This window comes from Onychomys torridus, chromosome 4, assembly GCF_903995425.1.
Source record: "Onychomys torridus chromosome 4, mOncTor1.1, whole genome shotgun sequence".
NCBI lineage: Eukaryota > Metazoa > Chordata > Mammalia > Rodentia > Cricetidae > Onychomys > Onychomys torridus.
The window spans coordinates 137,707,283-137,722,096 of NC_050446.1; the positions used below are offsets into that span (position 1 = coordinate 137,707,283).

Below are 14,814 nucleotides of genomic sequence, written 5' to 3' on the forward strand. Positions count from 1 at the left end.
CCTTAATAGGACTGAAGTTTGCACTTACACTAACAGTTAGGATTCAGACAGCTTGATAACTGATTATAGTTGGCGGCGCATTATGCCAGCATTTTGTGTGTATGCTTGGAAATAATGATTGCAGTATTTGAAAAAAAAACAGTTCATAATTATCTTCATTGCTGTGAATTAGTGTTTTTTTATCTCCATATTATATTTTTGAGTGTTAAATAGAAAAATAAAGGAATAAAACATGGTTTTATGTTACAGAAAACAACTTAAGTAGTTGTAAACCACTAGGTGGCGCTGCATGTGCACTTAATAAAACCAGTTGTTAAGTGGATGGTGACAAAAGTGGCAGAGGAAGACCTTCAAGGAACAGAGGATAGTTAAGTGAAATAAAACTTATAAAGTTCAGATCCTGGCCAGTGAGATAGCTAATGCGTAAAGGTGCTTACCCTCTAGTCTGACAACCTAGGAACCTGAATTCAATACCCAGAACCTACATGGTAGAAAGAGAAAAGCAACTTTTGAAAATGTTGTGTTCTGACCTTTTAATGGAGAGGTTTCTATGTTCTTGTGTACATATGTTGGATTTAGTTTTTCCCCATTTGGTCCTCTAGAGAGAAGCTAAGAGACCAACAGTTCAAACGATTGAAATACTATTATGCAGTAGTGGAATGTGATTCTCCAGAAATAGCAAGTAAGATTTATGAAGATTATGATGGCCTGGAATATGAAAGCAGTTGTTCTTTCATAGACCTAAGGTAATTCAGTTCATGTCTTACAATATAGCCAGATCATAATGCGGTAAAATATTTGAATGAGTAGTACTCTCTTACATTCTAGAAAATGAACAAGAAAAAGCTAATAATAATTGAAGAAAAAGTAATATAAGAACCATTTCATTATTTATGTCCTTGAAATAATAATTCTTTCAAAAAAAAACATTTTTAAGATTTATTTATTTTTACTTCATGTGCATGAGATCCCCTAGAATTGGAGTTGCAGGTGGTTGTGAGCTGCCAGGTGGGTGCTAGGATTCAAACCTAGATCCTCTGCATGAGCCAACAGGTGCTTTTAACTGCTAAGGTATCTCTCCACCACCCCTCCCAATAATTCTTGATACAATATATAGTAGATGCATTTTATATGTATGTGGAAATAATCTGTGTAAATTATAAAAACATGATTATAATAATCAGATTATTTACCTCTACTTTTCATCTAGCCTGATACCTAAAAATTGTCAGTCACCATGGCTAATTTACATGTAAGGAATAGTTATTTGTGAAATTAAATTTTTTGGCTTAGATTATTCTTAATCAGCCTTAAACTTTTTTTTATTTTCAGTGACTTTTCATGATTATGTGCTATGTATTGAGACCACTTACCCAGTATTAATTCTGTTTGATCTTTGAACTCTAAAGTGAGTCAATGACTGTGTTATTGCATTGGGTCTTTGGAAGCTTGTTTATATTAACTAGTTCCTAATGCAAAGTCTCTATATAGAATTCTCTCAAACTTAATGAAATTTCAGATTTATAGTTTCCAAATTTCAGAGATGTGCCAAGATTGTTTCTGGCTTTTTAGGAATTTTTACATTTGTGTTCTATAGAAATTTTTGTATAGTATATAAACTATAACTAATTAGAAAAATCTGGTAATCACTACTTTTTTTTTTTAGGTTTATACCAGATGATATTACTTTTGATGATGAGCCTAAGGATGTGGCCTCAGAAGTTGATCTAACAGCATATAAACCAAAGTATTTCACATCTGCTGCAATGGGAACATCAACAGTATTTATTCATTCATTCATTCATTCATTTATTTGATGTACACTGATGTTTTGTCTGTATATATTCTGTGTGGGGGGTTCAGATCCCCTGGAACTGGAACTGGGAACAGACAGTTGTGAGCTGCCTTGTGGGTGCTGGGAATTGAACCCAGGTCCTCAGGAAGAGTAGCCAGTGCACTTAACTGCTAAGCCAGCTCCTCAATGGTATTTCTTAACTCTTAAAAATGTATAGATGGGCCAAGCATGGTGGCACATGCCTGTAGTCCCAGCACTTGGGAAGTTGAGCAGGGGTACCAGGAGCTCAGGAGTCAGCCTTGAATACATGAGACCCTGTATTTTAAAAAAGGAAGGAAAATTAAATGTATACCTAGACTCTTTGCTTTTATCAACTTTACAATTAGGTGGTATTCTGAATGTTTGTGCATTGGATACTATACTGTTTGAACATATTTTTCAGAGTGTCTTTTTGTCTTTAAGCCTGAGTCAGTCTGCTAATGTTTTATGTTGTTTGTTTGTTTGTTTGTTTTGTTTGGGGACTTTTGTTTATTTGTTTGTTTGTTTCCCTTTATTATTTTACCCATATACTTTGAACTGGATTCTTTGTACCAAGGATGTATTTCAATGGTAGAACATTTCTCTAGCACATGTGGAAGCCCAGCGTTTTATCTTAGACTCTCTTAATAGGCAGTGTGTCGGTTACTAAGATCCTAGGGAATAGGAAGGACATAGCTGCACCTCACACACAGCCACACAGAATTGTTGACCACTTGAAATAGGAGCACGTTTCTCTGCAGATGTGATTTTAAAGTTTATAAACAACAGAAGTAGAATAATTCAGTATTACTAGTTTTCATATTAATAACAAGTAGCCAGATTTCTGTGTATCACAATAGTTTGTTACATAGCTAAATGACTTCTCTCTCCCCTGAACTCTGCCTGCAGCAGTACTCACTGTGTAATGTGCTCCTCCAAGAAAGCTAGTGTCAGATGTCTGCTTCCTGGTGTGCTGTGAGGGGTATTCTGCTATTGATTTGTTACAAAGTATAGTGTAGGAATTCTAAAAGATACAGCCGCATCATGTTGTTTTCAACACTTAAGCACTTACAATAGGCAGCATGTGTAGCCTACTTGTCTGGAGATTCTGCATCCTGACCTGTATCACCAATATCTGTTTTCCTTACAGCAACCGTTTGGTCATTATCAACACAGACATAGTTTGCAGAGTAGCCAGTCCTGTGACTGGCTAGAACATCTAAGAGAGTGGCAAAGATATTTTAAGAATCTCATGGTTAATTAGTACCTAGCTTGTTGTCTTAATGTGCAGAAATTGGACTGAACAGAAAAAGCAAGGACTTGAACTCACTGTCCCTTTCACAAGGACCCTTTCACAAGGCACTGAGTAAAGCAGCGGTTCCCCACCCCTTTGGAGTTGAACAACTCTTTCACCAGTCCCTAGGACCATTGGAAAACACAGAGACTTACATTACGACTCGTAACAGTAGCAAACTCAGAGTTTCGGAGTAGCAGTGGGAATGATTTTATGGCTGGGGGTCACAGCATTAGGAAGGTTGAGAGTACAGGATAGGAGCCAGTCTCCCTCAGTCATATTATCGATGAACTTATTTGCTGTAGAGCTGCGCTGTACTTAGAATCATGAAAACCTTTGCTATCAGTAACTCAGTCTTTTTAGGAAAATGCACCTTTTGAGATGTTGCTTTATTAACAGATTTCATGTAGTCTGTGACTCAACTGTCATTTTAGTTCTCTAGAAGAAAATCATGTTCTCACTGGTTCATAATAGTGTTAACTTTTTCTGCCATATTTCTTTTTTTTCCCTACCTTAGTTAATCTGTTCAATAATATATTAGGTAATGGAATATCACTCATGTAGCTGGGGGAAGGTAAAAGTGGACATATATGATTCTCTGTCCACAAATAAGATACCATTTATTTAATCCTGCCATTCATGTATTTTTTTTAAGTGTGTCCATGTCTGAACTTTTTATGTGCATTGTAACTTTTGTGGGGGGAGGTAGGGAGATCTCGCTATGTAGCTTTGGCTGGCCAGGAACTGTCATGTAGATCATGCTGGCCTCAAACTCACAGAGCTCTACCTCTGCTTCCAAAGTGCTGGGATTAAAGCTGTGCACCACCATGCCTAGTGTGCTTTTTAACTTAATACTAAAGATCTGAGTTAACAGTGTGCTTTAATAACTATGAGTTTACCTTTGGGCTATTGTGTGGTGTTTTATTTTCATTCTTTGGTTCAAGGTGGAGATTGCTTGGGATGAGACAGATCATGAAAGAATCACAACACTTAACAGAAAGTTTAAAAAGGAGGAGCTTTGGGACATGGACTTCCAGGCCTACTTAGCTTCCTCCAGTGAGGATGAGGAGGAAGAGGAAGAAGCACCACAAGGTACTTGCTAATCCTTTCATTGGGTGGTTAATGGGACTGTGTCTTGGGCAAAACTTAAAAAGATCCCCAAACTAACTGCATAGCATATTTACATGCATAGAATTATATGCATGCATATACATAGATACATGTTTGAAGGATTAGCATGATGCTCATTGGATGAAAGCACTTGCTGTACAAACCTAATGACTTGACTTTGATCCCTGGAACCCATGATAGAAAGAGAACTGACTCACCAAAAGTTGTCTTCTAACCTTCACATGCTTGCTTTGGCATAGTCATGTCCACCTTCCACACACACACACACACACACTGATAGGTAAAATAAGTAAAAAAAAAAAAAAAAAAAATTAAATTCTAAAACCTTTGCTAGGCTAATTTTCTATAGCCACAAAATTTTTAAACTCTGGCTTAGTAAAAATGCCAAGCCTGTTAGACTTGTAAACATATAAAATACTGTTTCTCCCCACACACCTTAATTAGTTTTGAGACAATATTTCTATGTAGACTAAGCTTACCTTGAAGTCACAAATCACAGAGATCCACCTGCCTCTGCCTCCCAAGGTCTGTGATTAGATTATAGGCATGGGCCATCACATCCAGTTTTTGCAGTGCTGGGGACTGAACTTGGGTCGTTGTAAATGTTACACAAGGACTCCACCAACTGAGATGCATCCCCAACCCCACTATAGTAATCCTAAATAACTTTTGTACTTCACTGTGTAACACTGTCTTATATTGCCCTTGTTTTACATTTCCTTGGCTTCCATTGTGCTTTCTTTCTAAATCTCTTTCCTTCAGCCTCAAGTATTTATTTAAGAAATCCTTTCACTAAGAACCAGCTACTGTCAAAAATCTCTTGATAATTGGTTTGTGTGAAAAGACCAGAAAATTTTGCTTTTGCTTGCAAAGGATTCTAAAATTGGATTTCCAAAGGTTTCCCTGTATCCACACTGATAATAACACCCCATTGGCTTCTGACTTGATTGGTGTTTATGAAGGTTGTCTGGAGATTTTCTTTATTCTAAGTGGATTTTTTTATATATGTATTGAGCTTGGGGTTTTTGGTTCCATTTAATTCACAGTGGTATCTTTTTTCATTATTGATGTTCTCAGTCAATGATTTTTCTCCTGTCCTTCTAAGTATACATTAAATCTTTCCACTGACTCTTCTCTCTTTAGATGTTTTTGATTTAGGACTTTGTGTGTACCAGGCAAGCACTCTACCACTGAGCTAAATCTCCAATACATTCTCTTACATTTTTATCATTTCCCCCTGTACTTCATTCTGGATATTTCCGTCTGTTTGCACATCTTCTAGTTTGAAAGTGTCTTTTCAGCAATGTTCACTCTACTGATATACCTACCCACTGAATTCTTGATCTTGGTTGTAACCAACTTCATTTCTAGCAGTCCTGTGTGCCTATTTGTCAAGTCAACAATGCACTTTTTGATATTTGTCTGGTACTCCCTCTGGATCTCTGATTAATTCCAAGGGACTAGTTGAACTTGCTACTCTTGTGGATTTTCACTTGTGTTCTTTTGATTCCTAATAGTCTTCCAGTTGAGTTCACAGCTATGGATCAGGAACTAGGAAGTACTCAGAAATAATATAGATCTTAAAACATCCTTATGGTATTCCATTCTCTATTCTTGATTTTGACATGATAATTCTGCATTAACTTGTCAGTCCTTTCAGACTTTAATTTCATTTTGTAATCTCTGCCTCGCCACCTCGCCGCCTCTCCCCTCTGCCTCTCCCCTCTGCCTCTCAGACTTGGCCATAATCACCTTTACCCACTGAGCCATTTTGCCAGCCTCTCTGCCTCTCCTCTTTTTTTTTTTTTGACCTGAGGATCGAACCCAGGGCCTTGCTCTTGCTAGGCAAGTGCTCTACCACTGAGCTAAATCTCCAACCCTCCTCTTTCATTTTTCAAGATAGGGTTTCTCTGTGTAACAGCCCTGGCTGTTCTGGAACAGCTGTGTAGACCAGTCTGGCCTTGAACTCAGAGATCTTCCTGCCTCTGCCTCTTGAGTGCTGGGATTAAAGGCATGGGCCACCACACTCATTGGTATTCCTTAACTTTGAATTTTTAAAGTAACTTTGTGACATCCCTGTCCTCTCGCCTTCATTGATTTGAGCTTTTTTTTTTTTTTTTTTTTTTGTCATTTGTAAGAGTTTATATTTTAGAGACGTTAATCTTTCATAATTTATAATATATCTGGGAATCAAACTTGGGTCCTCTGCAAAAGCAATATATTTGCTTAACTACTGAGCCATCTCTCCAGATCCCAATCTTTGTTGTTTTGTGAAGCAGGGTCTCAGTTTGTAGCCCAGGTTGTCCTGTAGCTCACTGGGTAGCCCAGGCTGGCCTTGGACTTCTTGATCCCCTTCTCCCACTTGCCAAAGGCTAGATTTGCACATGTGTCCACCATGCCTGCTCTTTAAACATCGTCAGTTGCTTACGTATTTGGAGATGAGGAGAACGTGCAGATGGGAAGAGAGCGAATTACCCATTTTGGAATGGACAGATCAGGAAGGGATGTGGTGGACAAGTGTGTGTGCTGCTCTTGGTGAGCGGCTCAGCTACAGCAGTGCAACTTACTCAGGCTTACTGTTCATGCATGTGGGTCTTTCCTGAGCTGCTTGGGTTTCTGTACAGCATGGTGGCTCCTTCTAAGAGAGGACCATCCTGAGAGGAAGGTGAAAGAGCAAGACTTTATGGTCTAGCCTTAGGTAATACTGCCTCATATCTACCACCTTCTGTGTGTTGAGATAGAGTCTCTCTGGAATCAAGGGGAGGGCACATAGACTTTATCTCTAGACTTGGCTATGGAAACACTCAAGAAGACTCTGGGACAGATAATGGGGTTACTGTCTTTAGAGGGCCCATTATGCCAATGAGAGTCATCTGTGCTGTAAGGTAGTCATTATTTTCTAGGTTTTGCTTTTTTTTTTTTTTTTTTAAACATGGATCTCATATAGCACAGGCTGTGTAACCACGGCTAACCTGGTCTGATGCTCTCGCTTCCACCTCTACAGTGCTAGAATTACAGGCATGCACCATCATCTGTCAGTTTACTTGCTTACTTTTTAAATTGCTGTATAGTTTCCCTCCCCACCCTGCCCTATCTCCCTCCCTCCCTTCCTCTCTCCCTCCCTCCCTCCCTCTCTCCCTCCCCTCCCTCCCTCCTCCCCCCCCCTGGTTTCTTGTGTAGCTCAGGCTGCCTTCAGACTCATTATGTAGCCAAAGCTGGTTTGAACTCCTGATGCTTCTGACTCCACCTCACAAGTACTGGTGTTAGCGCTATGCCACCACCTAGGAAGTAAATTATCATTCTGTCTCCCTGCCCCAAGGGGTCTACATAGCCCCCACTGGCCTGGAACTCACTATGTAGACCAAGCTAGCTATAAACTCACCGAGATCTGCCTGCCTCTGTCTCCTGAGTGCTAGAATTTAAAAAACGTGTGCCACCACACCTGGCTTGTCGTCTTCCTTTTGTGACAGTCTCACTGTTTAATGTACACTGGCTTGGAACTTAGTCTGTAGCCCATTCGGGTTAGATCCCGTGATTCCCTGACTCTGCCTCTAATACTGTTGTTGCAGGCAGACACTACCACGCCTAGAAAATTATTGTGTGATATTTCATTGAGTGTGTATAGTCCAATTTATGTATCTGCACTTCTGTTAGTTATCTGTAGTCTTGGCCATGTTGGAGAGCTGCTGTGAATGTCTTTGTTTGGTTGGTTGGTTGGTTGGTTTGTTGTTGTTGTTGTTGTTGTTTTTCGAGACAGGGTTTCTCTGTGTAGGTTTGGTACCTATCCTGGATCTCGCTCTGTAGACCAGGCTGGCCTCGAACTCAGAGATCCGCCTGGCTTTGCCTCCCGAGTGCTGGGATTAAAGGCATGTACTACTGCTGCCCAGCACTCCTGTAAATGTCTTTATCCAAGTCTCTTGGTGGATGAAAGCCACCTTCTATCATCAGTGTTGCTTTGAAGAATTAAAACATACACACACACACACACACACACACACACACACACACACACACACACAATTAACTTTCTTTCCCTTTTCCAGTCTGTCAGGTATTGTAGCTATAAGTACTTGAATAGGTAAATCTGTCAGTATTTTTAAAACTTTTCTTCACTTATTTTATGTGTGTGTTTGTGTGTGTGCATGCAAGGATGTGTGCACATGTGCCTCGGTGCATGTGTGGCATTCAGGGGACAGCTGGTGAGAGTTGGTTCTCTCCTTCCACCACTTGGATTCCAGGGACTGAACACAGGCAATCAGACTTAGCCACAATCACCTTTACCCACTGAGCCATTTTGCCAGCCTCTCTGCTTCTTTGCCTCTCTCTGCCTCCTTGAGGAGTGAACCCATCTCTTCTCTTTTTTTTTGAGCTGAGGATTGAACCAAGGGCCTTGGGCTTGCTAGACAAGTACTCTACCACTGAGCTAAATCCCCAACTCTCCTCTTTCATTTTTCAAGATTGGGTCTCTCTGTGTAACAGCCCTGGCTGTTCTGGAACAGCTGTGTAGACCAGGCTGGCCTTGAACTCAGAGATCTTCCTGCCTCTGCCTCTGAGCAGGCCTTCCACAGTGTAGGGTTAGAGGGCTTGAGGTGTGATGGGTGCTGAAGGAGCCCATGTACAGGGCAGAAGAAGCATACCATCTCCAAGGTAACGTTTCTGCAAAACCTTTCCCAGAGGACCAACATGTCTTCATGCAGAGCTGAGGGGACCTGGTCCAAATATTAGAGAGCAAAGGAGAGAGACACCGATCCAGGCCTCTTGTCCCATTCTCATTGCCCATCAGATAGTTACAGGCTCAAATGAAGGGCCAGTGCTTTCAGCAAATGCAGCCTTCAAACTTCTTCTGTTACCTAGGCAACTGTCATCATAACTCACACCTCAGAAGTGCCGTCTACAGGTATGCTAGAGTCGGAGCAATGATGTATTGCCAAGCTGTGTGACTTCCAAAATTCAGTGCTAAGTCAGTTAAGGCCCAGTAAGCTGGGGTGGGGCAATCTGGGTTCTTTAGTGACAGTTTCCCGGTTGTCTTTGACGTTTGTGCGGCTTCTCAGCCCCCTTCAGATTTGTAACGGGCATCTGTGAAGAACTCAGAGGTATTTGTGTTTTGCCCCTTCAGCAATCTCTGCCTGTCTCAGAGTCGCATTTATTCCTTTTCTTAACCTCAGATTCCTCTCTAGGGGACTGGATCATCATTTCACTCTGATTATTGTCATTTGTGTTGTCGTCTGTCATAGTACTCATTTCCTGTTTGTTCCTGCGTGTCTGTGTGTACATGTGTGTGCACATGTGTATGTGTATATGCACGTGCTCAAGTGCGTGTGTATGTATGTGTGTATGTATATGCATGCTCGTGTGTGTGTGTGTGTGTGTGTGTGTATATGCATGCTCGTGTGTGTGCGTGTGTGCGTGTGTGTGTGTGTGTCTGGTGTGTGTGTCTGGTGTGTGTCTGGTGTGTGTCTGGTGTTGTTCCTTAGGAACTGCCCTGTTGCTGAGTCCGAGTCTCTCACTGGGACTTATACCTGGCTCATTAGGCTGGGCTAACTGCCCAGGGACCCCCAGGGATCCCCTTGTCTCTGCCTCTCGGGTTGCAAAGGTGCACCTGCACAGGTCCTCATGTTTGCACAGCAGGCGCTCAGTGACTGAGCTAGCTCCTCATTTGTCTCCTTCTAATGTCTTTAGGTTGCAGTTGGTGCCCTTCCATGTTTCAGTGTCTTCTGTTTCAGGAAGCTGTCCTTAGCTTATCTTCTTGGCTCCCGTCATGTCTGTGCTGACTGTGCAGCTTTTTTCCTTGTCTCCGTTTCTCCTCAAGACTTTGAGGTGACACTTACACACTGTTCTGGATTTAATGTCTTCCCAACTGTTCCTGAACCACCTTTCCATTTAATATTCCCAGTATGCTTAGAATTGCTTATTGTCTGGTCTGAAGTGTGTGTGTGTGTGTGTGTGTGTGTGTGTGTGTGTGTGTGTGTGTTGGTTGGTTGGTTGTTGTTATTTGTTTTTTGGTTCTTTTGTGGGTCGCCACCCAGCTCCCAAATACATCACACACGGAGGCTTATTCTTTTTGTTTGTTTGTTTGGTTGGTTGGTTGGTTGGTTTTTTGAGACAGGGTTTTTCTGTGTAGCTTTGTAGCCTGTCCTGGAACTCACTCTATAGCCCAAGATGGCCTTGAACTCACAGAGATCCCCCTGCCTCTGCCTCCTGAGTGCTAAGATTAAAGGTGTGTGCCACCAGCGACTGGCTGGAGGCTTATTCTTAATTATGAATGCCTGGCCTTACCTTGGCTTAGCTTCTAGCCAGCTTTTTTTTTTTTTTTTTTTTTTTTAAATTTAGTTTGGGGGCTGGAGAGATAGCTCAGCGGTTAAGGGCACTGACTATTCTTCCAAAGGTCCTGAGTTCAATTCCCAGCAACCACATGGTGGCTCACAACCCATCTAAAATTCTAAAATGAGATCTAGCACCCTCTTCTGGCAAGCAGAACACTGTATACATAATAAATAAATAAATCTTTTTTTTAAAAAAAGGGGAGGGGGTGGGCTGGAGAGATGGCTCAGAGGTTAAGAGCACTGGTTGCTCTTCCAGAGGTCCTGAGTTCAATTCCCAGCAACCACATGGTGGCTCACAACCATCTGTAATGAGATCTGGTACCCTCTTCTGGCCTACAGGGACACAAGCAGGCAGAATACTAGATACATAATGAATAAATAAATCTTTTTTTTTTTTTAATTATTTATTTATTTATTATGTACACAGAAGAGGGTGTGTATATGAGATGGGCAGACACTCGTCAGCACTTAACTGTGTCAGAAGGTCCTGGGAATGGATGGAAGTCTCACTGTATTGGATTTACACTTGTTTTTTCTTTTGTTCTTTGGTTTAGTCTTGCATGCGCTGCAGGTTTTGGTCACCAGTATGTGTTCCCAAAGCCACCTTCCCATCACTGTATGAATGGTGTGGGCACAGCGAAGAGGCTTTACTCCGCCCTTAGGGTTTCCCATCGTACTCTGAAGTAGAATCTGGGGAGAATTGAGGTGCAGGGGATCAAAACAGCCATGCATACAGCTCCTCACCTGGAGCAAACAGTGCAGAGTGGGGCACCTCTTCTGTCGTCCTTGGCGTCAGCTTAAGTGGGCTGGGAAAGGTAGAGTCTTTGGTGAAACCTGTAGGGTACCTGAGCTACACTGAGCTCCTTCTAATACCCTGCTTCTTTATTACAGTACCATCTGCCAGCATGACCCGGCTTGCCCGATCACGAACATACTCAGCCCCCAGTAACATCGGATCTGAAAAATTTTATTTCACCCAACCTGTGACCAGCAGTCAGTCAGATGGAGCTCAAGAAGTCTGTGGGGCCTCTAATCTCCTGAGCACACTCCAGACCATGGAGGTGCCCTGCTAAGCAGATGGGTCCTCCCTGGACCATGCAAGTCCCTCCTCCTTCAGATGACCGCTCCATAATAGAACATTTCATTCTGTCAGCTGGCCTCCACTTTCACTCACTCACTCATGGCCACAGCACCTCTTTCCAGTAGCCTGGATTTCCTATTCTCTCCACACACCCCTTTTTGTCTGTACCAAGAACCACACCCATGCCATTACTGTAACATTCCAACATCTTGATCCGATCTGATCCCCATATCTTCTCTTGCCAGCCTTTCCCTATGCTCCCTCAAATATGCATCTGATGAGATTCTTTGATTCCCAACTCCATGTGTGTGTGAGCACGCGTGTCTGTGTCTGTGTGTGCATAGTTCTGTGATTTTAGACGTGCTTTCTTGTAGTGCTTCTGCAAAGGGACTTTTTTTGCATTCTCAGTGGCTTTTTAAAGGGAAATATGCAGAGCAGATATCTGGATGGCTTGGACCACAAGATTGGATTTTGGTTCCACTTGGACAATATTTGCAGTGATTTCAGGAGACAGCAGGTCTGAGAGATGTGAGGACTGTAGTTACTGTGTGGACCATTGATTAGCTGTGACCAGTAGAGGGGTCTGTAGACAGATTCCACAGAGCCATTGCGTCTGGCTTGCATTCCCGAGTGACAGCACCCAGGCTTTGAACACCTTTTGTTTAAAGTCAGTGATTGCAACAGAGCCAACCTTGGCACAGGTAGGTGAGCCAGCCCCAAAGATGTAAGCATGGGAGACTTGTCCCCATTACTCATCTGTCTTGTGGCTTCATGGGCAAGGGAAAGATGACCTCCCCCTCCTGCCCATCAGTACCTGAGGCAGGTGAGAGAGCTGGCCCTGTGGTCATAAGAGAGGATTCATATATGTTGTTGTGTAAGTCAGAGAGAGGGATCAGAAACCCATAAATGATGTCTGTACACCATGGAGTTTTCTCCAAAGACTTGGCCTAAGCTCTAGATTAGCCAAGGAAGATGGAAAACAAAACGCCAGGCTCCACTCTGCAGACAAAAGTGCTGTCCCTGTAACATCTGTACCACTTCCCAGACACCCACACTCTGCAGGAAGTGCCTCCCAGTCTGGATGGAGAGTGGTTCTCCATCCCTCTGTTCCAGGAAAGGAGACAGTATGGCTCTGACCACTACGTATGGATTATGGTATATATGCCCTCATATACACAAGCATAGAAACAAATACAGAAAAAAAGGAAAAAGGACTCCTCAGCCTGCTACAGATGACATGTGGAACTGTGTGTGACTCTGTAAGCTCCACTCATGAATCTGATGGGCCTCAGAGTTGCCCAGAGGCAGGCCCTGGAGGGTGAGTCCACACTAATTTCTGCTGGAGGCCGTGGAAGTATACAGCAGATGGCAATTAATAATTCAGGTGTCGACCCACCAGGTGAATAACTCTGATGGAGGAACCTCATCAAGCAAGGCTTACAGGACCACAGGCCCTGAAAACTGGCTGCTCTCTGGAATTTTTCTCTTGTGCCACTAATTTCTTCCCTAAGAGCAGCTGTGGGTGTTTTCCCCATTGCTTGTGTTTACCTTGTGCATACTCCATCTGTTGGGCACACATATATCTATGGATGGTCAGGAAGATGATTTCTGCTTAGGCTGTATAATCCTGATGAATAGAAATAATACTAGGATATTTTTCATAAACTCAGACTGACATAAGAAAATGACAGTATTCTCAGCTACAAAGCCAGCTTTTTCTAATCCAAAATAGACTAGTTGCCCCTGGAGACAAATTACACAGGGCTGAGTTCCCAAGGGCCTGTTGGTTGAACCAAAGTCAGGCTGATAACATTAAGACATAAACTCCCTGCAGCAACTGACTTTCTGCACACACTCCTAACCACAAGGTTCAGCCAACTAACTGTTTATTGTTTAAGTCCTGAATTTCAATGTCACTCTCTGTCTGGGAACCCTGACCACTCAGAGCTACATGCCGGCTTTCCTCACCGTGCCCAGTCAGCACAAACTCCCTAGCCTGAGGGAAACTGTGACTTATCATGTGTTATTAGAATGGGTCGGCCCCTGTAGATGTAACTCATAATTGTCCAGAGTTTGGCTGCTGAAGGAGGTGTATGTGGAGAGAGCTATGTAGAGAGAGCTACTGTAGAGCTGCGTGTAGAAGGGGCGTGTGTGTGTGTGTGTGTGTGTGTGTGTGTGTGCACGCGCGCGCGCGTACAGAGAGAGCTTTGTAGAAGATGAAGAGCTATATAGAAGAGAGAGCTTGTGTAGCTATATAGAAAGGAGATGTAGACGAGAGATGTGTATGTAGGAGAGAGATGTGGATAAAGAGATGTGTGGAGAGAAGAGATGTAACTGTGTATAGAGACGTGTGGCTGTGCAGGAGAGAGATGTATGTATGTAAAGAGAGATATGTAGCTGTATATAAAGAATGAAACTGTAGAGACAGAGACTTTCAGAAAGATTTTTTTTAAGGTAAAGTAAAAGAGGTAATTGCCACCAGAAAGTGTGTTTCCTTCCTCCCTCTCAGAAGTCTAGTCCTCGCCATTGATGTTTTTGCATACCCTGGAGGCAGTCTTGGAGCTGGCTCTCCCAAAGGCTGCCAATAAATTTCCCTTCAATAAACTTATTAAACAAATATAAGTTATAACCTTCCTACAGAGAATATGCTTCCACTGCTGGCCCTTCTGCCCTGCCTGCTGAGTGACCACCATGTTGAAGATCCAACCAGCCTCCTCAGGAGCAAGGGAAGACTGGGTCCCCAGAAGAGGCTGCAGTACCTGAGTTCATTCTAGTGTTGGAGTGCAGTGAGTCTTCATGTTAAATAGAGGCCACTAAGGAGGAGATAGTAGGCAGGTGTGTTCCTTGTTAGTAGACACAGTCAAGGTAATTCTGTCAGTTCTGGATAGGACACCTGTGAGTTTCAAGCTTGAGCATGCAGCAGAATCACCTGAAATAATTGTAAAAAGTGAATGCTGAGCCCTACCAAGGTGTTTCTGACTTAGTGGGTCTGACACAGACCTGCACACCTAACACACTCCCGGGCAATTCTGTGGCTGCTGGAAACATACTTAGAGAACCACTCTAGATTTCCTTTTAAGTGCTTGGGATTGAACCTCGGATCTGGAACACAAAGCACACACTTTCAAAATTACCCATAAGCTTGTTTAAAGTGCCTTTGTTTTTGTTGTTG

At 42.6% G+C, this 14,814-nt stretch overlaps 1 long non-coding RNA gene across 1 annotated transcript; it reads left to right on the top strand.

The window, feature by feature from the left end:
* The first annotated feature begins 420 nt into the window (after positions 1 to 420).
* On the top strand, positions 421 to 12,384 carry LOC118582291. The gene is made up of 4 exons (XR_004944756.1): positions 421 to 746; positions 1,667 to 1,781; positions 4,052 to 4,199; positions 11,453 to 12,384. It is a non-coding gene; the product is annotated as an uncharacterized LOC118582291 (long non-coding RNA).
* Positions 12,385 to 14,814: the final 2,430 nt, after the last annotated feature.